We start from the raw sequence: 27562 nt of genomic DNA, 5'->3' as shown, positions 1-27562 counted from the left end.
GGGGGGTACAGGAGGTATCATGAGATCTCATGGGCGTTTAAGGGAATATCAGGGTCTTCTCAGGGAGCTTCAGAGGGTCTCAAGGGCGATTCAGGGAGTCTCCGGGAGTTTCAGAGGAGTTCCCGAGGATCTTAGTGGCGGTTTCAGGGGCATTTCATGTGGTACCGGGGAGTATTAGGAGATCTCATGGTCGTTTAAAAGGATCTCAATGGTATCTCAAAGGGTTCCAGGAGGCTACAAGAGGTCTCTGAGGTGCTTCAGGAGCATTCCAAGGGGTTCCATCGTTTAAGAGGTCTTAGGGGCCTTTCAGGTTATTCAAAGGGGCGCAGGAAGCTACCTGGAGATCTCAGGGACATTTCAGGGGATTTCGGCTTTTTTTTTTCAGGGGGTCTCAGGGGCGTTTCAGGAGCTTCCAGGTGCGTTTTCGGTGGGTTTGGGTTGGGTTACGGTGGTTGGATCTCTGGTGAGTTCCATGGTATCCAAGAGAGTTTAAGGGGGATTTCGGAGGCATTTTTCTAAGTTTCAGAGGCATTACGCAGGCGTTTCGGTGGTTAATGAGGGTCTCTGGTGCTTTACATGGGATCCGAGAGGGTATTATGTGGATTTGGGAGGCATTTCAAGAAGTTTCAGATGATTTTTGGCGACTTCCAGAGGCGTTACGCAGGCGTTGTCAGGGGTTTCGAAAGGTCACAGGTGCGTAACATGGGATCAGAGCGTTTTTGTAGACCTCTTCGCAATAACCCTTGAAACCATTGAAACCTTCATAATTCCACTGAAATGACCTGAAACCCCTTTGTAACACCCTTAAAATTACTGAAAGCATCTGATACGACTCTGGCCTTAAGGTGAAGGTCCCTTGCGTCCACTCTCCTCAAAATCTGAATTTTACCTCACTTTTTTATGAGCACAAAACTGGAGATCCGTCAAACGAAGTGGGCTGAACATGTTAAGATAAAGCGGGGTAACTTTGATAGTTTTTCAGCAACTTTTCTTATTTTTCCATGTAACATAATTTCCTCTAGTTTCATATTTTTAAAACAAGTGCTGGGGTATCAGTTATCAATTGCAATTGAAAGATCCGATAATTATAGATATAATGGGTGACTTTTAATTTTTCATATGCGCGAGAATCACATTTCCATTTTGTGGTAACTTTGATAGTGCCCTGAAAAATACATCAAATCCTAAAGTATCATCACAACTTGAAATCTTAGTAGTATGAACATGATGAAAGAAGCCTAGTGGAATATATTAGTTTGAATTATTATGACAAAACATGGAGTAAAATTCTTCATTTAAAAGTGAGTTTGTGGAGTACTGAGTGAAAAACACATTGAGTTCAGCTATCAAAAATCATTATCTTTGTAAAATTATTTTTTTAACGGTACATCCACATATGATTTCATGCTATTCATGGGGAATTCCTTTTTTTTTGTTACTTCTGAATATTTTATAAACAAAGCATTAATTACCTGAAATTACAAGGGCATTGCATACTTTTAGGCGTTTATTGATGTATGGAGGCTTATATCCCAATTTACAAAATTCATTCCAGTTTTTAAAAACGCACTTTGTTAAGAGATTCAAGGCCAGATTTTGAATCTACTATGATGGATCTACCAAGAATAAGAGGCCATTCATTGAAAAAATAGTTGAAACAAAGTGATACAGCAGGGGTTGACAAATGACAAAAATATTAACATTTTTTTTATTTTTTGCCCAAAAAGTTAAATATAAACTTGGTTTTAATAAAAATACGTTTAAGATGGACTTTCATACGCAAAGTTTTGATCTATGTTTGCCTTTTTCTTAACTAATTGAAGGAATCATAGTTATAAGATATACTATACCATGACAGTCGTATTACAAAAGTTACCTGCATTATCAAAGATACCCCATTTGACGGTACTCAATTTTCTTTACAAATGAGCAAGCAACAAGTAGCATTTTCAGTTTCGTTAGGCAGTTAAATAATCAGCTTGTGCTTTGAACGAATAACTAGGCGGCCATTGTGGTAGCTATTTTTGGTTTTTAACAACCTTGTCCTTAAATACCTCGAATCACTCTTGAAAGCTTCGTAATTCTATTGAAACGCCCTTGAAATCGTCATAATCAATTTGAAATGCCCCTGCCTTTAAAGGTTCCCCGAAACGCTCCGGAAACCCACTGGATCCTCCCTTCAACCCCTTGAAACGTCTATGAAACCCAACCCGAACTAGATTTCCTTATTAAAGCCCGACGTCGCTCGTGTTGCGTTCTTCTCCTCCATATTGACTCTGTACTGTACTGTATGTTTTGGGCGTAGCTTGACCATCACCATCAGTGTCGATCAGAGTCGATGCTTGCGCCAGGATAAGTCCTGATGCTGATAATAATCAAGAAATACAGTACATCAATCGGAACGTGGTCTCCAACAGCGCTTGTGCAGAATTCGCTGAACTGTTCAGTTTTTCTTCCACATCAGACACAGTTCTTCGTAGGAAGCGGTTCGACGTCAGTGCTTTGGATTCGGTCGAATCCTGCGCGATGGCCTTGTGTTGATCATGCCAGCCGCTTTCGCTACTAGCGAATCGCTAGTATCGTTACAATGATCTCGTAAGACATCTTGTGCCATCCGCATGAAGACTGTGCTTCTCTTACTGCCGATCGATCGTGACTTCCACCGAACTCAGATAGTCGTTGTCTGTGTCCCGGCCGCAATCAGAACACCACCGATGATCGATGGAAATTTTTTTTTCGTGAATGGCGACAGCTAACCAAAGGGATCGACGCCACTTGAGACAAACCTTCTCGCCGGCCATTTTTCCTCGCGCAGGTGGGGTATAAACTCGCCGCAATTCTATGCCTCGTCGAGAACGTGAACTAGTCCGTGTATGGAAACCAGATCCAACGACTCTATCCTTTGCCGTATGATGGATGTCATGGTTTAAATGCTCCGGGGTCGCCAGCAACGCCTCTTTCAGGCTCCGTAGAGGTGGTCTTCCAGTTTCGGATTTCAATGTATCGACACTGATGAGGTAGTTATGTCGATGTATTATGGCCACCGACACTTCGGGGTATTGAGCGGCAAACCTTCCTGCACTTCGATTCCAAATGTCGCCACTTCTATAATGTAGACCCTTGAAGGCTCTCATGGGTCCTAGCCTAGTTTTGTTCGAAGACGAAACGTTGCTTCTACTTGTTTTCGGCGCACACTACCGGGTCTGTCAGCCACTGCGATTTCCGGGACACTCCTCATACAGTCACTACGACCCCCCAGAAAAGACAAACCTTTACAGGCTTCTTCGGGTTTTGGATGACTTTGTCTGGAAAGTACCATACTTGGTTGGAGGGAATTTCGGCTAGTTTTGAGGCGGGAGTAAGATGTGCGTACCCCATCGCTTGACATTTATCGATCTTCCTGCAGAACTTCTCGAAAAGCTTGTCCAGCTCCAGCTAATCGAGCCACTTCCACAGAAAAACAGACGTCACACTCTGCTCGCTTCCCATCGATCACCTTTTTAACGATTGATTCAAATATACTGTATACGGTCGATTGACCACTTACGGCGCTGACATCGATTTTGTTCCTGTTTGAAGTTTGCATACTACCGCCACCTAGTGATGGCCCGGCCAACCACAGTACATTTAACATTACGTTTTCGTAACGATGCTTTTTAATCAATTTTTTTCTAAGTGTAACGTCTGTTTCTCTGTGCCGCTTCTTTCCACAAAACGCAATCGGATAACTCTGGCGTTTGTTTTAAATATGTCGAATCTACATAGGAATTACAGCAAACGTACAACCTATTCAAATCGAACGCCAGAACTGTCCAGGTATTGTGGAGCGTACATTTTCAACTGTAGTCATGTTTTGCAGCGATCATTAACACGTTTAAAGGATTCGCCCTTGTAAGTACCGTGTGCATCTCTTCTCTGCACTTGCCACCACTGATTCTTCCTACGCTTAGTAGCTCCTGAGCAGCTCGGGCAGATCCTCCTTGGTTATCTGCTGGTGATAACCGATATAGTTCCCGAGGTTGTCTGTCGTGGCTTATATGCCGTTTATCACGCAGTTTGGTTAGAACTGCGATCGGTTCCATGGGCGTTCCCGCCTTTGCCAACTGCGACTGTCAGTCGTACGGTTCGATGGGCAGCCTTAGCATGTTTCGCGTACAGTACTGCACGCTCCTGATACGGCAATAGTCCAATAGCGCCTTCCGGGCGACTTCTACAGGCACATTCCTCGGGAATCTTCTACTTTCGACATGTTTCCAGGGATGAGAAAACTCACTTGCAAAGAGTTACACTCACTTGCTGTTTTCCCAGCTCTGCAGCGTGCTTTCAATGAACGATGTTTGGACGAGTTTTGTCTTGTGGTTTTGTCTAAGAAGTTGTCGAACAGAGTAGGGGTCGCACACGCCTACCAAAATTGTGATAAAGCTGTGAAGGCGACTCTCCTGAAGGCGAGGTGAATGTAATTTACATTCACTTCGTGGAGAGCTGCCTTCGCAGCTTCCTCACAACTTTTAGACTAAACCAAAAGGTAAATTCGTTCATACTCGGTCCTTGAAAGCACGCTCCTGAGCTGAGAAAACAGCAAGTGAGTGTAACTCTTTGCAAGTGAGTGTTCCTATCCTTGCATGTTTCCCGTCTACTGTACCGAATGGTCAACCGCTGCTGTACTCCGATCGCGCTCAGATGATCAGCGAGCCTTTTTTACGTCAGCGTGACGAAAGCACCTTCATTGGAACGACCCGGGTCAAGACCCTGTAGTTTGTTAGGATGTGTGCACTCAGCCAGACTGTGTTTCCGATGTGACGCATTAGGGTGCTGTGGAACCCGCCAATGGTGCCGATGTTGCAATGGCTTTTAAATTTGCACTGCCCGTCGTAACAATTCGCAGTGACAGTACAGTTCAGCCTCATTTGGTCCTTCATTTCGGATTGGGAAACTACTTCGGACGATGGCGGTGAATTGAACTCCATGTCAACGTTGGCTTTGCAGGCGTCCCCAACGATGCCCTCAGCATCCGTAACTTTTTTTTTCTCTCGACCTCACCGGTAATGTGCCCGCTCGCGCTTTTCTCAGATTTGGAAGCTTAACGACAAGCGACTTGATCAGGAACGGAATGACGAGATTCTACCGTAGATCCACCGCTTCCAGAAGTTCGCAGAGTTATTACACCAGGGTCTCCAGTTAGCCTAGTGGTTAAGGCTATGGATCGCCAATCCGGAGACGGCGGGTTCGATTCCCGTTCCGGTCGGGAAAATGTTGTCGACTCCCTGGGCATAGCATATCATTGTACTTGCATCACAATATACATATTCATGCAATGGCAGGCAAAGAAAGCCCTTCAGTTAATAACTGTGGAAGTGCTCAAAGAACACTAAGTTGATGCGAGAGCCAATAGAATGGCCCAAATACAAAAATGTCGAAAAATTCCACAAGGGCACCCTCTACAATCGTGCCTTTGGATGAGAAAAACAATCTGTGAAAGATTCTGCTCAATCGGTTGAAAACTGAGCTGGCGCAAATGAGTTGAAGGTTTGTATGGGATGTTCAGTCCAAATATATGGGAAATTGAATGACCTCCAGTCTCTCATTCAACACGCTGGTTTGGCGAGTTCGATTTGGCTCAGAATTGAAAGAATGGTAGTTGATACCCCAAAGAACAACTTTGTAAAAGCTCATATCATGATAAAACTTAATTTAGTTGCGGTTTCGGCCAACGAAAGCAGAACGAGGACATCTTCCCCCGTTTACTCTCAGTGGTTACATACAGCACGCGTTTGTCGGTCATAGGAGCTTGCGCGCTACATCATAGGCAATGTAATTCTTTATTGCCTCGATACCTATCCACGTGCGTGAGCAATGGAAATGAAGGACAACATAGCCGCCTATGATGTAGTGCGCAAGTTTCGAACGGAAATTCGTGCTGCATGTAACAACCGAGTGTAAACTGGGAAAGATGTCCTCATCCTGCTTTCGTTGGCTGAAACCGCAACTAAATTTAGTTCTATCGTGATATGAGCTTTTACAAAGTTGTTCTTTGGGGTCTTCTACATAGTGGTTCATTAGGGTATGAACTACGATTCTTTTAATTCTGAGCCAAATCGAATTCGCCAAACCCGCGTGCTGTATGAGAGACTGGAGGTCATCCAATTTCCCATATGTTTGGACTGAACATCCCATACAAACCTTCAACTCATTTGCGCCAGATCAGTTTTCAACCGATTGAGCTGAATCTTTCACAGATTGTTCTTCTCATCCAAAGGCACGATTCTAGAGGGTGCCCCGTGAATTTTGAAAACTTTTTTTTTACATTATACAAATGTGGGCCGGTCTACAGGCCAAGTTCCAGTGGGGACGTAAAGCCATAAAAAAGAAGAAGAGTTATTACACCGTGTTTCAAAATGGAACAAAACTCTCTAAGTTATCCGGTTTTGAAGGCTCCCGCATATTGACCTTGACCTTGAAGGAGTTGCTCTGATCGACCGTCATGCCGACACAGCTTCTTGATGACAAGCGGGAGGGATTCGGGAAGAAGTAACTGCCCGGACACCAGCCCGAGAGCAGAATCTCATAATCTCGCCTTCCAGCGCTTGCTGAAGTCGCACCGATTTCTTGTGGTTCATATAGCCACTGGCCCATATGTGAGGGCCCATATAGCCGAGGCGGTAAACGCACGGGTATTCAGCATGACCATGCTGAGGGTGACGGGTTCGATTCCCGGTCGGTCCAGGATCTTTTCGTAAAGGAAATTTCCTTGACTTCCTTGGGCATAGAGTATCTTCGTGCCTGCCACACGATATACACATGCAAAATGGTCATTGGCAGAGGAAGCTCTCAGTTAATAACTGTGGAAGTGCTCATAGAACACTAAGCTGAGGAGCAGGCTTTGTCCCAATGAGGACGTTACGCCAAGAAGAGAGAGAGATAGCCACTGGCATCGCTGGATGTTTTGTAGATCTATACCGCTTTTTTTTATTCCGTGTCGGGTATTTCCATCACTGCGACCAGTTTTTTGATCTATTGTGACATATGCCCCTGATAAGTTTTATTATAGCTATGTATATCAAGATGACGTACCACTATTGTGAGTGATCGCCATCGTTTGATTAATAGCATTAACCCAGCACGGTTCGACATTTCGAATGAACTACACTACCGTACTGGGTGTTGTTCTCCAAATGTCAGAGGGTTCTAACAGCCCTTTGACGAAGAACTTACGTCTTGTTGAACTATACCGCATAGAACACATTGGGAATTTGATGGGTTAGCCCTTTCTGGCGGCCAGCTGGATCTTTGTTGGTCCGGTCTGCTGTTTTCACAGCCCTTATTGACACTTTCTTAAACGTCTTCCTCAGAACACTTTTCGTGGATCTCGCCTCGATGGATGAATCCAGTCATAATAGTCTGAGTTTCAGTCGTCCTCGTCTTCCACTTCGGTGCTCTCGTAGACTCGCGTTAGCTTCCTCACGTTCTTCTTGCTCAGCTTCAACACGGCTGGATTGACTTTGCCGGACGGACGCTCTCGCGAAAGTCACTCACTCATGTATCCAGAGCACCCCTGGAGATACATAAGGCCAAAGTTAACAGTCCATCCTGGGTGAATGTTCGCTTTAGCCTTAGGCCAGTTCAGATTCCTATCGACTTCTTTGGTTTCCTTGTAGAGGCTTCGTCACCGCGAGCTCCTGAGTCTGTCTCTGCTGCGATGTCCAGCGCTTGCTTGCAGATCTCGTTTCCGCTCTTCCATAGTGTGTGACTGACCCATCCTAATTAACGTTCTCGAATTTCTGTTGGTATCGGTTTCTGATGGCATCGTCGATGGAACACAGTATTCGAGATCCAGTTGTGATGCCACTAGGCCCGAATTATAAGCCACAGACATCGGTTGATGAAAACCTGCCAGGATTCTACCCACGCTTGCTTGCCCCGTCTGCCAGCAGCGTTTGCTTTCCTTTTTCAGAACCGAATACCGTGAATATGACTTGTATTTGGCTGCTGTGGCGCTTGCCCGCTCAAAGCCTGCAGGATTTGCTTCTCTGCCCTCTTCTCAATCTTCCGCCAGGTTTCATCGAAACTTTTTTCCTGAGTGCGCAGCTTACACAGGTTATCCTCACTGGTTTCAATTATGGCATTCTTGATGCCCATCCACTGCTTTTCTACGCACGCTGTCACCTATCGGAACATCCGCTATTCGGGTTCCAAGTTCGTATACGAATGATCTTTTCACAGCTGGATCTTCTAGCTGGCATGTGTTGAATCGTCGTCCGACTATTTCCTCCTGCCTCTTGATCCGAGCAACGTATAGCACCTCCGCTTCCAACTCATCATTCACGCAGAAACTCGATGTACACAGCGCAACGAGTAACTTTCACGCAGCGACCGAAAAGACAAAAGAATTTTCACGCAGATTTGTGTAACACCGGATCAACACAAAAAATGTGCTGATCCGGTGTTACACAAATCTGCGTGAAAATTCTTTTGTCTTTTTGCTCGCTGCGTGAAAGTTACTCGTGCGCTGTGTTGTTTCATTTAAGGGTGTACTGCCGGTTTTGATTCTCTTCTAGCGCTCGCAACTTTGCTTCCACGTTGGACGCAGATTGGCGAAAGTTGACGCTTGATTTGTCAGACTCGTTGTCATTTTCCGGATGCAACCCTGCCTCTGGCGGCCTTTTGCTTCTGTTGGTACTCCTGGATCTTCTCTTGGCAGACCTTGCATTGGCAATACTACTTCTTCGGCAGTTTGTCATCCTCGATGCCCACACAATGGTTGTGGAATCCGTCAGATCCATAACGGTTTGGTCGTAAGTGGACCAGGCATCGGAAGACATTTTGTAGCAGATCATTGAGCAGATCCGAACTTCTTACTGATACTTCTACTTCGTGGATGACACCTTATTGTTCTCGGCTTAAGATTGTTCTCGATAGGGTAACCAGATTTCAAAAAGTCGATTATTTTCCTGCAATGTTTAAACAGTTTTCGTGATTTAGACAAATCAGCATGAACATTTTTTTTTGCAAATTCATAACCCAAATGTCATTGCCGATTTGGTGAGCAAATGGCTTTCTTAACTTCTGCTGTTTCACCCACGGATTTACTGAACTTTCAAAAGTTTTTCTTTTGTCGCAATCTCAACACCGAGTTTATTTTTTCCCAGTGAGTGACTAACGTGACCGCCGAAGACCACCGCACAGCAAGCGAGGAAAAGCGAAGACGCCAGCGAAGCGACGAAACCGAGAAGAGCTCCCCGGAGAAGAAAGCAAAGAAAAGCAGGCGGAAGGATTGTGTGTGAAAATTTGGTAACTGGGATTCGTTTCTTTGGAGACGTCGTCGAGAGCATGTGGTGTTGTGACCTAGCCTAGCGTGTTGTGGAAGCGTGCGAAAATGGATCTCTGAAAAAAAGAGGAAAGGCTCTGAAAATTTCGGTGCAAAGCTCCCAGAAGGGCTAGTTTTCTTTCGCATCGGAGTGAAGAATATGCAATTAGTGTGATCGGCGGGCGTGCTTCGGGATAAAGCAATTACCTAAGTGAGTGTTGTGAAATCGTGAATTACTGCTAATCGACAACCAGGAAGGATCTTACATCATCGGATAAACTCGGAGGAAAAGGTGAGATGGAAAGGGACTTTTTTCCTCGTTCATAGGATTTCCTAGAATTGAAAGCTAGTGTTCAATGGGGGCGCAGCAGTACGGGAAAAAGCTGATGTTAGCATCGTCAATCGAAGCAACCGGAGAGTCAGACAAAACCGTTTCAAAATAGAAAATCAATGAAAATTTTCTCATAATCTTGCCTGAATGGGCCACCACCAGCCACCAGCATAGTAGGCGCAAGGCATGACCGCGCGAACGACCGACGGCGACGACGACCATCGGCATCATCGGACAGGGTCGGAGGGAAGGCGTTCGAAGGGCAAAACGTGTGAGTGTGTGAGTGTTGCGTGCTGCTTTTGTGTAACTGTATGGGTGTGGGCTAGGTACCCGCCGAATAGTGACTGCACGCGAAAGAACAATCGTCGTCACGTCGTCGTCGTCGGTCGTCGGTCGTGAATTGACGTGAAGGAAGATCCCCACCCCCAGCTCCCGCACAGTCCGAGAACGGTGACAGTCAGTGAGTCTGAGAGGTGGCGGAAAAATCTGCTCACGTCATACACATGACAGAGTGTGACATTCGATTGCTGCATGGTGCTACAGCTAACGAAGAGGAATGTATTTTTTTCTGGTTCTGGGGAAGGAAAGCTCGTAATTGCGTGAATGGGGATGAACGCACACAAATGTGCTTAGGTATACTGCTTTGGAGCGCAGGCCGGGTGAAAGTCGTGAAGGGTGGAGGGGACGAAGCAAAGATGCTTGAAGTGAGTTTGGTGGGGAGCGAAAAGTTGGACACTGGTGGTGGAAAAGCTGAATGAAACAGAACAGATAGCAAAAGGAGATTGATTTTTTTGTGTTGCACAAAAGTGCTAAAACGGATAATTTATGGTTTTATCGAGAATAGCACCATTCGGTTTGGATGCGACACGAAAAATCAATACGTCGGTAATGATATGAGAGAGACGACACTTTTGGACTGCAAGCAACACAAGTCGCATACTTTGAATGTGTCTATTCAGTTGAAGATCAATGAGTTACATTAGTTACAATTTAAAGGAGTTTTATAACCTGAGGAATAAATCAAAATCAAAGCTGAAACTTTCATGGGAAAAAGGTGTGAAATAGTCAAAGAGAAATCATGTGGCTCAAGAAATAGCAGACATGGATCATAAAAGCTGGCTAATTCTTTACAGTTACGTGTCACATAATCCATTGTCATTGTGTATTTTATAAGATTCCAAAGACAGTAAGTAAGTCCAGCCAAAGAATCTACTATTCAACCTACGATTAAATATCATCTCCCAATTGATTAACACTAAAATAACTCTTAGCCACACAATAACAAATTATTCAAAAGACAAATTGTTTCCCATTAATGCCATCTACTTAGTTCAACTAATATAAAGTAATTCTGATGAATCGGGAATTCGGTTCAGTAATTGGATTATGGAGAACCATGCGTCTCCATGATATTGCTAGCACGCAGCACGGGTGAGTTGCACATGGAAACGGTCCAGGTATAATTAGCTATTCGCCGTTGAATTCGGATTTTTTTATTGGATTTTTATCGGAATAAAAGTTTACATTTAATTTTAGAGTCTACATCAGCATCAAGTTGTTGCAAGCATTTATATTGTTGAACTTAAGAAAACCGAAAATTTCGCAATGAAAATGTATTCAGTGTATTGCCGGTGGATTGATTGATTGATTTGTCTTTATTTGAGAGACTTTCAGCCCTTGGCTGGTTCGTCTCTTATTGCCGGTGGAGAACGAAGTAGTGTAAATGCAAACATGTATGTTTTGATTGAGAAAACTGCTTTCGATTTTTCAATAAAGAAGTTTATATCAACGACTTCTTCAACCTTAACGACTGTTTTTGACAAAAATGGGGAAAATCAGGTGAAAAGTCTGGCGATGTGTAGTCTAAAATGCAGTCTTTTTCTGAAAGTAAATAGAAAACGTAACATAGAAATAGGGACGTTTTTTATGCCAATCCACCTGATAGAATTGAATCGGAAAATATAATACATCAGTGGCTCGATTTTGTCACCCACTATCCGGAATGCATATTTTGCTATCCTTATAAACAGTTTATAAACAGCTTGACCGTAAGATAATGAGTGCAAAAAGTTCGTCGCAAAATGAGGCTGTCAAAATTGGGTCCATACTATAATGGGTAACTTATGTTAGAGACATAGATGATTATCTCATGAAAAACTGCACGTTAAGACAGCTTGCGGATGACTGTGTTGTTTCTGTAACGGGATCAACAGCAGTCGATCTGCAAGGAACACTACAGGATACTTTGGACAATTTGTCTACTTGGGCTCTCAAGCTGGGTATCGAGTTCTCTCCGGAGAAAACTGAGATGGTTGTCTTTTCTAAAAAACACAAACCGGCTGAGTTTCCGTTTGTTCTGATGGGTAACACAATCACTCTTAGCATGTCTTAACAATACCTCGGCGTCTGGTTCGACTCCAAATGCACCTTGGGGAAGCACATTGTGTATCTGATACAGAAATGCCAAAAACGAATCAACTTTATGCGAACTATTACCGGAACATGGTGGGGAGCACATCTGGAAGATCTGATCAGGCTGTACCAAACAACCATTCTATCGGTTTTAGAATACGGTAGGGTATTTTAGCCAATAGTGGACCCCTTACCTATAGTGGACCCCCTTATATTTTTCCTAATTTTCCTGCTTAAATCTGTTTTTACCGGTGAACTTCCACCGGGAGACGATGGATCATGTTCCTAGCCAGTAGTTACAAGTGGTGGTTAAATGTTAACAAATCTGGGGGACCACTATTGGTTAAATCCAAGGGGGTCCACTATTGTCTCCGTTTTAACATGGTAAGAGAATACGATTTATCCTATAGTGGACCCCAACAATCCTATAGTGGACCCCGGGGGACCACTATAGGATAATTTGAGCCAGATTTGAAATGATTATTTTATGGGAAATATAGGGTGGTTTGGTAAGGTTTTTGTGTGCAATGTGCAGGAAAGACATAGAACTTGCTGTGCAAACGTTGACAGGGACAATTTAATTGGAATATCATACTGTTTTAACGATCAGAACAACTTTCAGCTACTAAGGGATCCACTATTGGTTAAAATACCCTAGCTTCTGTTTTCAATCCGCGGCGAAAACACACTTGCTGAAGCTTCAACGGATTCAATACCGTTGCCTTCGGATCGCGTTAGGTTGCATGAACTCGACTCACACAATTCAAAAGCCCTGTTCAGTATACGTAGCTGAGCAAGCGGCTATATACTACACCTTAGAGTACATTAGCACTCTTCCATCTGAGCACTACTTCATTTTTACCGACAGTCTAAGTTCTCTGGAGGCTGTTCGGTCAATGAAACGGATGAAGCACTCAGCGTACTTCCTGAATGGAATATGCCAGGTCTTGAGTGCCATCGTCTGCAGCGAACCCAAGAATTTGCGTCGGCGGAAAGGACAAACGGGAATAGTTGCTTTGGACAAGGGTAACAGGGAAAGATCGCCATTTTCTTCAAGATTGGAAAGCTCGTTTCATGCTTTTTTAATGTTATATCCGTACAGTTAAAAAGCCGGAGTTTCGAGCCGAAAATCTTTTTTTTCTTGTGCGTCGGACGTTCGTGGTGGGTGTGGTGCGCTGGATAGAGGACCAGATCCGCTATACAGCGCACCACGCGCGGCGTTGGGTTTCACGTATGGATTTGCGGAAGAATCGGTTTTCGCGTGTGGACTTCGGGTTTCAACCGCGACGACAATTTCTTGTAAATTTTAGTTTCTCGAGCTGTAGTAACTGTGTTGATTAGCCTATATGTTTAGACATAGTGAATCTTAATTATTGCAACGTAAAGAAGTATTCCCTAAATGTGACGCGTGTGTGGGGGCGGTTTCGAGGGAAATTTTTCGCGAGTGCATCGTTCATAGCAAAACAAGAATCGGTCTGGTTATTATAGCAATTTGTTTACCAAGACAAAAAACCCTAACACATCTTCCCTTCCCATTTCCGAACTCCTTGTGTTTTCTCGTAGTAACGCCAGGGGTAGGGTGCGACTCAATACTCTTTGCGTGCCGCACACGCTGCTACGAGACAGCACAACAAACTAGAAGGAGACGAGTACGCGCAATCGGTTGTGTGTTGCTCGCTTGCTTTGCCGCGCGCTGGAGCTCTCCTGTCTCTCACGCTTTATCGTATGCACTCTCTCGGTGCTTGTCTCCGTGCTTTGCACTTGGCTTGATACTACGCATGATTGGAAAAATTTCGAATCAAACGACCCATCACTTGTCAACCCTTGACAAGCTTAACAACTTTGCCGAAAACACAAACTCTTAAATTAATTTATTAGGTGATTTTTTTCTGTTTGGAGACAAGCACAATCCCAAGCACCGAGCATTACTCCCTGCGCCGTAGAGCTAGTGCTGCGATTGTCTCTCGCACAATTACGAAAGCTCTCTCACTCATACGGCTCTGTCTCTCGGCAATACGGGAGACAAGCACTTGAGATTGTGTGAAGCACACGCTTTTTTCGCACCGCACGGTGCATGCCGCCAATCCCTGAGTAACGCAGAGAATTCCTCGGTTATTGGCCTAAGCGAGAATCACCTCATCACTTCCTTCCCTATCCTCCATTGACCTGCATTCGGACGCGGCCGGCGCTGGTATTGCTTATTGAAAAGTATTGGGATTCCAGTATTTACACAATGAAGAGAAAGCTAATCCCAAGCATCATCTGTTGGTTCTTTCCCAAGTAAAACACACTTGTCATCGAAGAGTCACGGCGGCGCAGGTTTATGTTGCGCAAAAGTCACTGTGACTTACTTCTAGCAAGTAAGTGTTTATTTGTTAGAAGTAAGTCACAGTGACATCTGCGCAACAAAAACCTGCGCCACCGTGACTCTTCGGTGACAAGTGTGTTACTAGGGTTGTGTAAATGCAGTTGTCCTTGCAAATAACAGAGGAGCAACCGCGGGCGGTCAATCATCACGCTAACGCCGCTCAGCACTAAAGTGCATAATTTCCAGACTACACCAAAAATGTGTAACCCTTGCACATTCACAAAATCAGCTCCTGTGTCCGCAAAATTGTTAAATTCGCAAAATTTTTTGTACAGCAATCTAGCTAGGTTTACTAGTGACCTTGGAGAACAAAAAATATATTGACATTTCGCATCTAGACGAGTGTACGAGCTGGTTTTGAGAATGTGTAACTGTAACACATTTTTGTGTGGTCTGGAAATTATGCACTTATGAGTAGGGTTTTAGCGTGATGCTCATGCTCATGGGGAACCATGCGTCTCCATGGCGTTACTAGCAGCTAGATGAGCTGCACATACAAACGATCCAGGCATAGGGTGTAATTCGCCAACTCCGGGAAAAGGGTTTGGGTTTCTGCAGGGTCGTTAATGAAATACTTTCACTTTGTCACCAGCTGAGGGCACTCACAACGAACAGGACTACACGAAAAAGGAACATTTATTCACAGATATAACACGTATGAAATATTACAGGGAAATCGAGCAGGCCTTACACTGCGAGAAATGCTCTCCCTGGTTTCTAAACTCACTAGTACGTCGAGGCCTGGTAGCTCCTTTCGAGCCCGATCAAAGTGAAACACGACAAGTAGTGGAAGAAATAAACACCTAGGGCTCTGCTCTGATAAAATTAGCTGACAATGCCGCTCTTCATTTCTCATTACAACCTATTTATTCTGACGTCACACATTATCAGGGTTCTACTTGTGGTTTTTGACAGGAAATACGTTTCGGTAGCGGACGTAGGTGTGCCACTAGGGGTTAGGCGGTCCATGATCCGATGACTGTATGGCCGGCCGGTGTTATAGCGACGGCGGACGGCGTGACATCACTTGACAGGTTTCGGTAAGGCATACTAGCAGTAGTCAGGGGGGGGGGAGGGCTTGTAAAAGGATCAAGCCAACCTTCCAGTGATTTCCCCTTCTTGCTAACGCTTCAGGCGTAATCGTAGTTGCCGTAACAACCTACAATTCTCAGGTCTGGGTCGAAGCCTCTTCGTTGCCCGCTCGTCCGTCGAGTAGCCTTGCAAAAAAAAAGAAGAAAAAGGCCCGCTTTGGTGGACCTTTTTACAAATATTACGTTGTTTTTTAAGAATTCTGTTTTTGGCAAAGTTTCTCTGAAGTACAAAGAACACGCTTTCTTTTCTGGATAATGGACCCCCGAATAGTCGGGCCATCCTGTACTTTGAAGAATACTGTCTCTGGCAAAGCTGATCAGAAGAATAAAATCTTGATATATTCGCTCACAACGCTTGTGTTCTTTAGAGCGAACAGTTTGATCTAAGGTAAAATATCTTCTCAGTAGTTTTTTTTTCGATTTTTTTTAAAGTAATTAAAAAGGAAATCAGTGCAACGATTCCTTAAGGAATTTCTTTTGGGGTCCTTAGGCAGTTTTTTTTCTGATTTCTTTCTGCATTATTTTAACCAAATTTCTTTGGCAATTCTTTTGGAAAATCTCAGCTATAGTGTAGAAAAGTTGTATTCACAATTCCTTTGGTAAAAAAAAAATCAAGATTCTTAAGGAACTCCGTTAGAAGTTTCTTTGAGAATTTTTGCAACAATACTTTTGAGAAATCGTTAGGCAATTCCTTTGGAAACTTCTCGGCTATGGTGCACCATTGGCTTTGTGAACTTCATGATTTTATGGCTATATCGGTCTTTTTCTACTCAGAGTATAAGGGAGTACAGATCAAAGTGGATAATGAAATGATAGATATGATAGTATTCGCTAGGGTGCGAACAGTAATGAAATTTTTTATAGAAGGTGAAATTAGGCAAGCAGGCCATGTATTGAACGAAAACATCGAACGCGTGAAACTTCTGCCGTGCGACCTGTGCTTTTAAACAGATCGGCATGGTTGGTAGTTCATACTACCTTACCAAGACTGGGAAAAGTTTCAGGCACCCGATTGCCTATGTATTGTTCTGTTTGCATCACAAGTTTCAAAAATTTTCATACTTGTTCGCAACCTATCGAATACTATCATATCCATCATTTCATTATTCACTCTGATCTTTGCTCCCTTATACTCTGAGTAGAAAAAGATCAATATAGCCATAAAATCATTAAGTTATCAATAGAATACGGTCGATAAATCAGAATTTGTGAACTTCTTCAGAAATTATTTCTACGGAAATTTCTGTGGAAATTCCGTCTGCAACATTTTTTTTTACAATTCGTTTGGAAATCCTCTAGAAATTACTTTAGGAATTCCTTCAACACTCTTCTGCAAACTTGTTTGATAAATTTCTACGAGAATAGATTGGGTAATTTATTCGGCATTTCCTTTGGAAATCGATTCAGCGACCCTCTGAAAATCTTTCGAATTCCCTTCTGAAGAATTTCTGCGGCAAATTCTTTGGAAATCCTTTCAGCAATTGTTATTGGATTGAATCCCAAAACTCCAATAAGATTTCTTTTTTTTTTACTTTCTTCGACAATTTTTTGAAAACTTTTTCGGCAGTTTCTGTGTAATTGGGTTCGGTAGCTCTTTTGGAAATTTCTCAGAAATAATGAAGGAAATTAATTTCAATTATTATGTATTCAAATACTTATGGCATTACTTTGTGAATTGCTTCCTTATGGCATTACTTGAGTCAATTGTTTTGGAAATTTATCAGGCAACTCCTACGGGATATCCTTCAGCAACATCTTTGGGAGTTTTACCGGCAATCCCCGTGCTAATTTCATTTATTTATTTATCCAACGTCGGTCACGCCCAACTCTCGCCAGATCACGCTCCACCTGGTCCGCCCATCGTGCTCTCTGCGTTCCACGCCTTTCTGTACCAACCGGTTGGTTAGCAAACACCAACTTTGCAGGGTTGTTGTCCGGCATTCTTGCAACATGCCCTGCCCATCGTATCCTTCCGGCTTTGGCCACTTTCTGGATGCTGGGTTCGCCGTAAAGTGCAGCGAGCTCGTGGTTCATCCTTCTCCGCCACACACCGTTCTCCTGCACACCGCCGAAGATCGTTCTTAGCACCCGTCGCTCGAAAACTCCGTGTGCTTGCAGGTCCTCCTCGAGCATCGTCCATGTCTCGTGTCCATAGAGGACCACCGGTCTTATTAGCGTTTTGTACATGGTGCATTTGGTGCGTGGGTGAATCTTTTTCGACCGCAGTTTCTTCTGGAGGCCCGACTTCCGCTGATGATGCGCCTCCGAATTTCACGGCTCACGTTGTTGTCAGCCGTCAGTAAGGATCCGAGGTAGATGAATTCCTCCACCACCTCGAAAGTATCCCCGTCTATCGTAACATTACTACCCAGACGGATCCGGTCGTGTTCGGTTCCGCCTACCAGCATTTACTTTGTTTTTGAGGCATTCACCACCAGTCCGACCTTTGCTGCTTCGCGTTTCAGGCGGGTGTACATCTCTTCCACCGTTCCAAATGTTCTAGCGATAATGTCCATGTCGTCCGCAATGCACACAAATTGACCGGATTTTGTGAAAACCGTTCCCCGGCTGTTGAGCCTAGCTCGTCGCATCACACCTTCCAGAGCGATGTTGAAGAGTAGGCATGAGAGTCCGTCACCTTGTCGCAGCCCCCGGCGAGATTCGAATGAACAGGATAGTTCATCCGAACCCCTTACACACTTAAACTCCAAATTTGATCTCGGTAAAACCGAATAACGAACTCAATCGGCAAAGATTATTTTAACTGAAATATCGTTAAAATTTGACAGTTCTCCAAAAATAACTTGTCAAAAATAACGAAATTCGGTAATTTACGATCGTTACTGATTATCGGCAAACTTTTTTGCCTCAGCAATCGGCAATCTGATCATGTTACTGAATTTCGGTAAAGCACATCTGTCAAAAATGAAAACGAAACGCGTTGCCGGGTGCCATCTTTAAAAAAGAATTTCTTGAACAGGATCACTGTCATCGTTGGAATGATTATCTCGTAAGTTGAACTCGCAATTGAACTCATTAACTTCATTACTAAATGGATGTCTCTTTTAATTTTCTTTTCAGTTTATTGTGCTGGAGATGGAGCTCTGCAGGAGTGCTGGATTGTCGCTTCAAATGTGCTATTTTGTTTGCTCTCGGACTTAACCTGCAGTAGCCAACAAACCAGCAAAATGATCCTTACCAAATCAACCGCTCATAAATCTACCGGAGAAAAGACTCCCCGTATGCAGCTGGCCACATAGGTTGCCCGCAATAGTGCTCCCTCGACCGCCGGAGTGAAGAAGCCGCATCGTTACCGGGAATGGTAGCTCTGCAAGAAATCCGTTGCTGTGAAATTACGTTAGTTTAGAAGACGGATCTGCGTTTCCAAAGTGCCGCTCGAGGTGCCGCTATTATTGCCTTGCAGCGAAGCGTACCTGATCGGATTGCGTTCGAGGATACCATCTGTGCACGATCCCTGGCGCGATCCACGCCCCTTTATACCGAAGGACATCCAGCTGGCCTGGCGCATCCGTGACGAGGAGTAAGAGGAAGTGATTCAGGGAAAGTATGAAATTATGTTTTTAGAATTGCGGCACAAAAAAAACGATGAAAAAGCCAAAAGGTCCTTAGGACCAGCCACAACAAATAAAAAAACATTTCGGAGCATTGCATGAATAAATTGTTAACCTAAATATCATTTTTGTTTTATTTTTCTTCTTCTTTAAAAAAACACGAAAGAAAATGAACATTAACTGAATTTCGGTAATAATGTATGCCGAAATGTTCGGCAACGTATTACCGAACCACTCGTCAAAGTTTGACAGTTGATCTTTGTCAAGTTTGCTGACTGATCGGCAATTCGAACTTTTACCGAGATTTTTACCGAGCTCTCAGCTGTTGGATTCTCGGCGATTTATTTTGCCGGCCTCGGCAAATTTAATTAAGTGTGTACGCAGTTTTGCACACCGTCCATCGTTGCTGTAATCAGTCTAGTCAGCTTCCCAGGAAAGCCGTTTTCGTCCATGATTCTCCATAGCTCTGCGCGGTGGATACTGTCGTATGCCGCTTTGAAGTCGATGAACAGGTGAAGCGTTGGGACCTGGTATTCACGGCATTTCTGGAGGATTTGCCGTACGGTAAAGATCTGGTCCGTTGTCGACCGGCCGTCGATGAAGCCGGCTTGATAACTTCTCACGAACTCATTTGTTTTAGGTGACAGACGACGGAAGATGATCTGGGATAGCACTTTGTAGGCCGCATTCAAAATAGTGATCGCCCTGAAGTTCTCACATTCCAAATGGTCGCCTTTCTTGTGAATGGGGCAGATTACCCCTTCCTTCCACTCCTCCGGTAGCTGTTCGGTTTCCCAGATCCTGACTATCAGCCGATGCAGACAGGTGGCCAACTTTTCTGGGCCCATCTTGATGAGTTCAGCTGCGATACCATCCTTACCAGCTGCTTTGTTGGTTTTGAGCTGGTGAATGGCATCCTTAACTTCCCTCAGCGTGGGAGTTGGTTTATTTCCGTCCTCCGCTGCACTGGCGTCGTCGTTCCTTCCGTTGCCGTGGGCTCCCGTGCCTACGTTCTCCACGCCGTTCAGGTGCTGATCGAAGTGCTGCTTCCACCTTTCGATCACCTCACGTCCGTCCGTCAAGAGGCCTCCGTCTTTATCCCTGCATATTTCGGCTCGCGGCACGAAGCCGTTGCGGGATGCGTTGAGCTTCTGATAGAACTTCCGTGTTTCTTGGGAACGGCACAGCAGTTCCATTTCTTCACACTCCGCTTCTTCCAGGCGGCGTTTTTTCTCCCGAAAGAGGCGGGTCTGCTGTTTCCGCTTCTGTTTATAACGTTCCACGTTCTGTCGAGTCCCTTGCTGCAGCATTACCGCCCTCGCTGCATTCTTCTCCTCCAAAACCGTTCTGCACTCTTCGTCAAACCATTCGTTTCGTCGATTCCGTTCCACGTACCCGATGGTGCTCTCTGCTGCGTCGCTGATGGCTGCTTTCACTGTACTCCAGCAGTCCTCTAGAGGGGCCTCATCGAGCTCACCCTCGTCTGGCAACGCGGCTTCGAGATTTTGCGCGTATGCTGAGGCGACATCCGGTTGCTTCAGTCGCTCTAGGTTGTACCGTGGCGGTCGCCGGTACCGTACATTGTTGATGACGGAGAGTTTTGGGCGCAGTTTGACCATCACCAGATAGTGGTCGGAGTCGATGTTGGCGCCACGATAGGTCCTGACGTCGATAATGTCGGAGAAGTGCCGTCCGTCAATCAGAACGTGGTCGATTTGAGATTCCGTCTGCTGTGGTGATCTCCAGATGTAACGATAAGGGAGGCTGTGTTGGAAAAAGGTGCTACGTATGGCCATATTTTTGGAGGCGGCGAAATCAATGAGTCGTAGGCCGTTTTCGTTCGTCTGCTGGTGGGCGCTGAACTTACCAATCGTCGGTCTGAATTCCTCCTCCTGGCCTACCTGAGCGTTCAAATCACCTATGATGATCTTGACGTCGTGGCTTGGGCAGCGGTCGTACTCGCGTTCGAGCTGCGCGTAAAATGCGTCCTTGTCATCATCAGTACTTCCGGAGTGTGGGCTGTGCACGTTTATTATGCTGAAGTTGAAGAATCGGCCCTCGATCCTCAACCTGCACATTCTTTCGTCGATCGGCCACCAATCACGCGCCTCTGTATATCACCCATGCAGCTGTTATGAAAGCTATTCTCAGCTCGCGTGTGTTGCCGCAGCTCTGGTAGATGGTATGATTACCTCTAAACGTTCGCATCATGGATCCTGTTCAACACATCTCCTGCAGCGCTACGATGTCGAACCCGCGGTCCTTCAGTAGATTGGCGAGTGTGCGGGTGCTCCCAATGAAGTTGAGAGATCGGCAGTTCCACGTACCGAGTTTCCAATCGCAAGTCCTTTTTGTTCGCTGGGGTCGTTGCCGTTGGTCTCGGTTCGTATTATTCTGTTGCTGATTTTCCGCTACAATGGTTTTTTTTACAGCTGACTCGTAGGGCCTGACACCAACCCCCTACTTTCCGGAGGACCATAGTGCACAGTTGAGCTTAGAGTCCTTCCCTGGCACTAGGACGTAGATCAGCCGCCCCTAACATGGGGATCAGACGCTGTTGTGAGCCGCTTCTCCTGGAGAACAGACGCTCAGGTTTGCCGACGCAAACCCCCCTCCCCTTCCCTGTCAGCCTACGACCAAAGTTCCCACCGGGGTTGGTTACCCGATCTTCCCTAAGGTTGCTCATAGTTTCCGGCCGGTACCGCGAGGAGGTAGGGATAGGAGTTGCTGGGCAGAGGCTAGTGGATCACAATGGGATCTGAATTGCGCAGCATACCCAGCCTTTACCGTGCCGTCATCAGAGCATTGTTCTTTATAAATCGATGATGTTCATCGAAAACGCCGATTTCATGTAACCCTGCATTTTTTTTACATTTTTTAACATTTCATATCGAGTGGCATTTTTGAAAAAAGTCGATGACATTGACCTTAAATATTTGAAATATTCAAATTTATCGGTAACTTTGTTGTGAGCTCCCTTATGAAAATTGCCAAACCGTGTAATGAAGAATTCACCATTACCATGCATGCATGCTTCAGCTCCTGGTTTACTTTCCCATCATTCGATTTCGAATGGGTCCAATCTTTGTCCTTAGCTGCAATAATACAATTTTTCCCCGGCTATGTAATTGCATATCGGCGCGGTGGTGCCCTACGCTAACTACCATCGACCTACATTCATTTATGGAACGGGTTTAACGTACCCGTAGAAGTGGCACTAATGCTGCACGTGATCCTACGAGCAGCCTAGTATATGTTTTCATCCCGTCCGTCCTACCGCCACGTGGTGGGGTCGCCCCAAGGATAACGACCACTATTGAATTCCTAGAGAGTGAGCGGGGGGGAATGGGTATGAAAACCGACTAATGGATTTTCTGCGAGCTTATAACCAAACTATAGCGCCGCAGCGACGACGATCCGGCTTCTGCCCCACGGGATAGACAGAGACCAAACGAACGAAGCGCTGCACCCCGCGAATGGAAATTGAATAATAAATGGGAACCGCTCGCTGGTAAAGCTGTTTATTGGTGCTGGAATGGGGAATACCATTGTGCATTGGCATTGGCAGGCAGTCGGTTCCATCAGTTCATGCTGAGAAGATAAGGATCAAAAAATGGGCATTCGGTTCATCGATTAGAATGGGAGTATTTTTCCTACGAGAAACCAAATGGCAGAGCAGAACGTGACAGTCAGCTTTACGATCGCACAACAGTGAGATGAGCGCGATGTCCACTTTGACAGGTTGACATTATTGGTTGGCAACATGATATGCCATGTTTTAATGTATCTTAATATATTGCATTTCGATCAGTTCAACGACTAGACGTTTTTTATTATGAATTATATTTTTCTATTCTATTCTTGCCTATTCTACTCTAATCTATTTTTGTCCATTCTAGTCTATTCTATTCTTGTATATTTTATTATATTGTATTCTATTCTATTCTTGTCTATTCTAGTCTATTCTAGTCTTTTTTGGTCTATTTTAGTATATTCTAGTCTGTTCTAGTCTATTTCAGTCTATTTTAGTCAATTTTAGTCTATTCTAGTCTATTCTAATCAATTCTAGTCTTTTCTAGTCTGTTATAGTCTATTCTAGTCTATTTTAGTATATTCTAGTCTATTCTAGTCTACTTCAGCCTATTTTAGTCAACTTTTGTCTATTATAGTCTATTCTAATCAATTCTAGTCTTTTCTAGTCTATTCTAGTCTATTCTAGTCTATTTTGGTCTATTTTAGTATATTCTAGTCTATTTCAGTCTATTTTAGTCAATTTTAGTCTATTCTAGTCTATTCTAATCAATTCTAGTCTTTTCTAGTCTATTCTAGTCTATTCTAGTCTATTCTAATCTATTCTAATCTATTCTAATCTATTCTAGTCTATTCTAGTCTATTCTAGTCTATTCTAGTCTATTCTAGTCTATTCTAGTCTTTTCTAGTATATTCTAGTCTATTCTAGTCTATTCTAGTCTATTCTAGTCTATTCTGGTCTATTCAAATCTATTCTAGTCTATTCTATTCTATTCTAGTCTATTCTAGTCTATTCTAGTCTATTCTAGTCTATTCTAGTCTATTCTAGTCTATTCTAGTCTATTCTAGTCTATTCTAGTCTATTCTAGTCTATTCTAGTCTATTCTAGTCTATTATAGTCTATTCTAGTCTATTCTAGTCTATTCTAGTCTATTCTAGTCTATTCTAGTCTATTCTAGTCTATTCTAGTCTATTCTAGTCTATTTTGGTCTATTTTAGTATATTCTAGTCTATTTCAGTCTATTTTAGTCAATTTTAGTCTATTCTAGTCTATTCTAATCAATTCTAGTCTTTTCTAGTCTATTCTAGTCTATTCTAGTCTATTCTAATCTATTCTAATCTATTCTAATCTATTCTAGTCTATTCTAGTCTATTCTAGTATATTCTAGTCTATTCTAGTCTTTTCTAGTATATTCTAGTCTATTCTAGTCTATTCTAGTCTATTCTGGTCTATTCAAATCTATTCTAGTCTATTCTATTCTATTCTAGTCTATTCTAGTCTATTCTAGTCTATTCTAGTCTATTATAGTCTATTATAGTCAATTCTAGTCTATTCTAGTCTATTCTAGTCTATTCTAGTCTATTCTAGTCTATTATAGTCTATTCTAGTCTATTCTAGTCTATTCTAGTCTATTCTAGTATATTCTAGTCTATTCTAGTCTATTCTAGTCTATTTTTGTTGGGTCGTAACATTATAAAAAAAGAATATCTGAAATATTGTAAAATTTTCATCAAATCAGTACATACTTGACTCACGTCTAGCCTTTCAAATTAGGAAATTTTGAGAAACAAAAAGTAAGAAAGAGCCGCAAATGCTGGGATCAATCAAACGTCACTTATTTTGCAACCACCCCCACCTCTCTGTAGTAATCGCAATAAACTTCTTCCGGAACGCACTATTTTAACGCTCGTTAAACGAACAACCAGCAACGGAATGAATGAATGTTAGATAAAAAGCAAACGCCGTCCTGACCTGACCGACCTACCGGAATCGGTTGTAACAATTAAACGTTCACCGGAATCGATTTCAAGGAAACGGAAATTTCGCTAATTATGATTGGCTGGCGGAGTGAACACCCGCGGATGAAAGCATGAATCGGAATCGACTAATGGTTCAATGTATAAATAGTTCATGTCATTGGCTGCTGTCTGGATAATTAACAGGGTTGACAGGGGAACATTTCAATGAATCCTTTTGCTGTTTTGCTTGAACTGATGGGTGAGTTTTTCATTCTTTGCACACATAAAATGTTGGCTAACAATTAATTAGCTAGGCCTAGATCGTTTCCATGTGCAACTTACCTGTTTGAATGCCGCTAAGTAATGTTTTTAGCGTACGCTCAACACTAAATGAAAAATATACCAGTAGGCGAATTCCGGCCAACATTTTCTTCGAAGAGAAGAAAATTTTCTTGCTGGTGAGCAATGGAAGAAAATTTCTTCTCTTTGAAGAAACTCTGCGCCGGAATTCACCCACAGATCTCTCAAAAACGCCCAACAATACTTGTTTATAACATGTTTATGAACAAAATTTCTTGAAAATGTTGTGTAAAGAAAAAACAATCACAGTAGCGATATCGACGGTGACTTCCCCAGCCAAAAACTCGTTCCGGCACCATTATGGCACTAACTAAAGAAATATCTCGCTAGATCACCATTAAATCACCCTACTCAGAGACTGCATTTGGTAGAAAACAAGAAGTATATTTTCAGTTCACTAATTAAGCAATAAATTTTGCGCACTCGTCAATTTGTCGTCACAGAAATGGTCCGTGGGCTGTATTTATCCTTAAGAAAATATTTACGCCTAAATTATTAGTTTTAGCTATATGTTGTCTTCAGAGCCGGATTTAAGGGGGGGCCAGGGGGGGCAGAGCCCCGGGCCCCCACATTTCAGGGGCCCCCACAAAATTTCACTTCACATAAAAAATGTGATGCACTAGTGTAAGACACTTCTCTTTTGGTTAGATTTTTGTCATTAGAACTTCAAGCAACCGTGACATGTTGTGATTCGTTTCAGCAAGACTGCAATTAATTGTCCAGCTATTTGTAAAATTATAAATTGTTTCCTTAAAATTTTTACATTTATTTTTATTTGTGTAATTGCTCAAGATAAATTACCAGAAATCATGTAGAAAATCTTCGACTGAATTCTAGATAAACACCAAATCTCCATTGGCGTAAATAAGGGGTGGCCAGGGGGCCTGCCCCCTTCCAGAATCACGAGATTCAGGCAATAAGAATATTTGGAGCAGTTCTGGAGTATAAAAATCTATACCGACATGGCCATGGCCCTCCCTAGACTTATGTCTCTGTAAAAAAGTTCCTGCTGGATAAGTTTGTTTTTTTCTTGGTTTTTGAAAACATTTTTAAGAATTTACCACAGAGTTTTTAGAAATATTAAAGATGTTTTTTTCGAAATTTAGAAGTATTTTTGGAATACTAGAGTTTGATTTCACTCAAATCGGAGAACACCAAAACTGTTGCAACATTTTCTGGAGGTTATAAGGCAGATTGTTTTAAATAATTTCAGTCCAAATTTCATGAGTTGAGAGATTTTCTTACTGAAATTAGGATGAATCGTTGGCGAACTTCTGATAACATCAATAGATTCCTTGAGAAAATTATAGAAGAAATTTGTGGAGAAATTGACTAATCATTTGTCCAGGTTTTCGGCAATAGATTTTCAAGTTCAATAGTATTATATATCCGTAACTACATCATGGATTCTCGGTGATTTTTTTTTTCAAAATTTTTAATAATCCTTCTGATTTCAAAAGTTGAGTTGAAAATTCTTTTGGGATGTCGCCAGGACTCTAGCAGTAACATAAGAACAAATTTTAGTTAACCCTCGAGCAGTCGCGTCTTTGACTACCTGCCACGGCACCACGCTCACGCTGTGTACCACAAGCGTGTATTTTTCATGGTGCGTGTACTCAGTACACGACGCGACCCCCCCGGGTTAAGTTTTCATACTTTATTGTTATCGACCAGCAACTGCATCATAGATTGCAGCAGGAATTCCCGAGAAATTCTCTTTGAATTTCACAAAAGCGATACTACCGAATGCGCTACAAATTATACTAGATTTCTCGAAAATTTCAGCTATAAATTCATCTTGCAGTTTATATGTGAACTCTAGCATATCTCGTTAATACAGGCAAACAAAAAATTCTAGCATGATTTTTACTAAATCTTGGATATAATGCTGTGAGCACACTGGCAAAAAGCATGTTTTACTTTATGTAAATTTATTTCATCAATCGTGAAAACAAAAGAAATTAAATCTGTTATGAATAAATTTAGTGAATATCAACTTCTTTTGCTCTTTATTCAAATTGTTTCACAACTACAGTAATATCTTCATTGATACATTTTTATCAGAATTGTTTATGTTTTTTTAGATTTTTTCCCATGTTATATAGGCAAAGATATATCCTCTATATAGAGGGGCCCCCACAACACTGTGGCCCCGGGCCCCCACATTTGTAAATCCGGCCCTGGTTGTCTTCAAGAAAATTCATGGGAAAGTTTCTTTATATTTTTTTAACATTTCTTTCCAATAATGTGATTCACGTGAAATTACTTACTTGATACTTGATGGGCTACAACTCGTAGCGGTGAGTCTACGCCGAATGAAGTATACGCTTCCACTGGTCTCAGTCCTGGGCCAATCGCTTCCACTCGCCCTGAACGTTTAGAGTCCTTAGGTCCTCCTCAACTGTAAAAAGCCAACGTGTGCGCGGCCTTCCACGAAGCCGACGACCTCTTCCTGGTTCTCTGATGAATATATGTTTAGCTTGTCGTTCCTCCGGCATACGAGCTACGTGTCCATCCCACCGCAGCTTGCCGTGTTGTATTCGCTTCATTATATCCATCTCATTATACGAATGGGTGACAAAACGTCGAAAGACAAAACGTCGAATGCCAAAACGTCGAATGCCAAAACGTCGA

At 43.2% G+C, this 27562-nt stretch overlaps 1 protein-coding gene across 1 annotated transcript in view; it reads left to right on the top strand.

The window, feature by feature from the left end:
• The window catches only part of LOC109411873 (probable sodium/potassium/calcium exchanger CG1090), a gene marked incomplete at its 3' end in the record, with an annotated part of 85742 nt that overhangs the window by 1006 nt on the left and 57174 nt on the right, over positions 1 to 27562 (top strand). The window contains exon 2 of the mRNA XM_062859107.1: positions 9147 to 9596. The remainder of the gene's footprint in view (positions 1 to 9146; positions 9597 to 27562) is intronic.

The sequence above is a fragment of the Aedes albopictus genome, chromosome 1 (genome assembly GCF_035046485.1).
Source record: "Aedes albopictus strain Foshan chromosome 1, AalbF5, whole genome shotgun sequence".
In the NCBI taxonomy this organism is placed as follows: Eukaryota; Metazoa; Arthropoda; class Insecta; order Diptera; family Culicidae; genus Aedes; species Aedes albopictus.
Note: the sequence above shows the minus strand (reverse complement) of the source record. Positions and strands in the feature narration are given on the sequence as shown.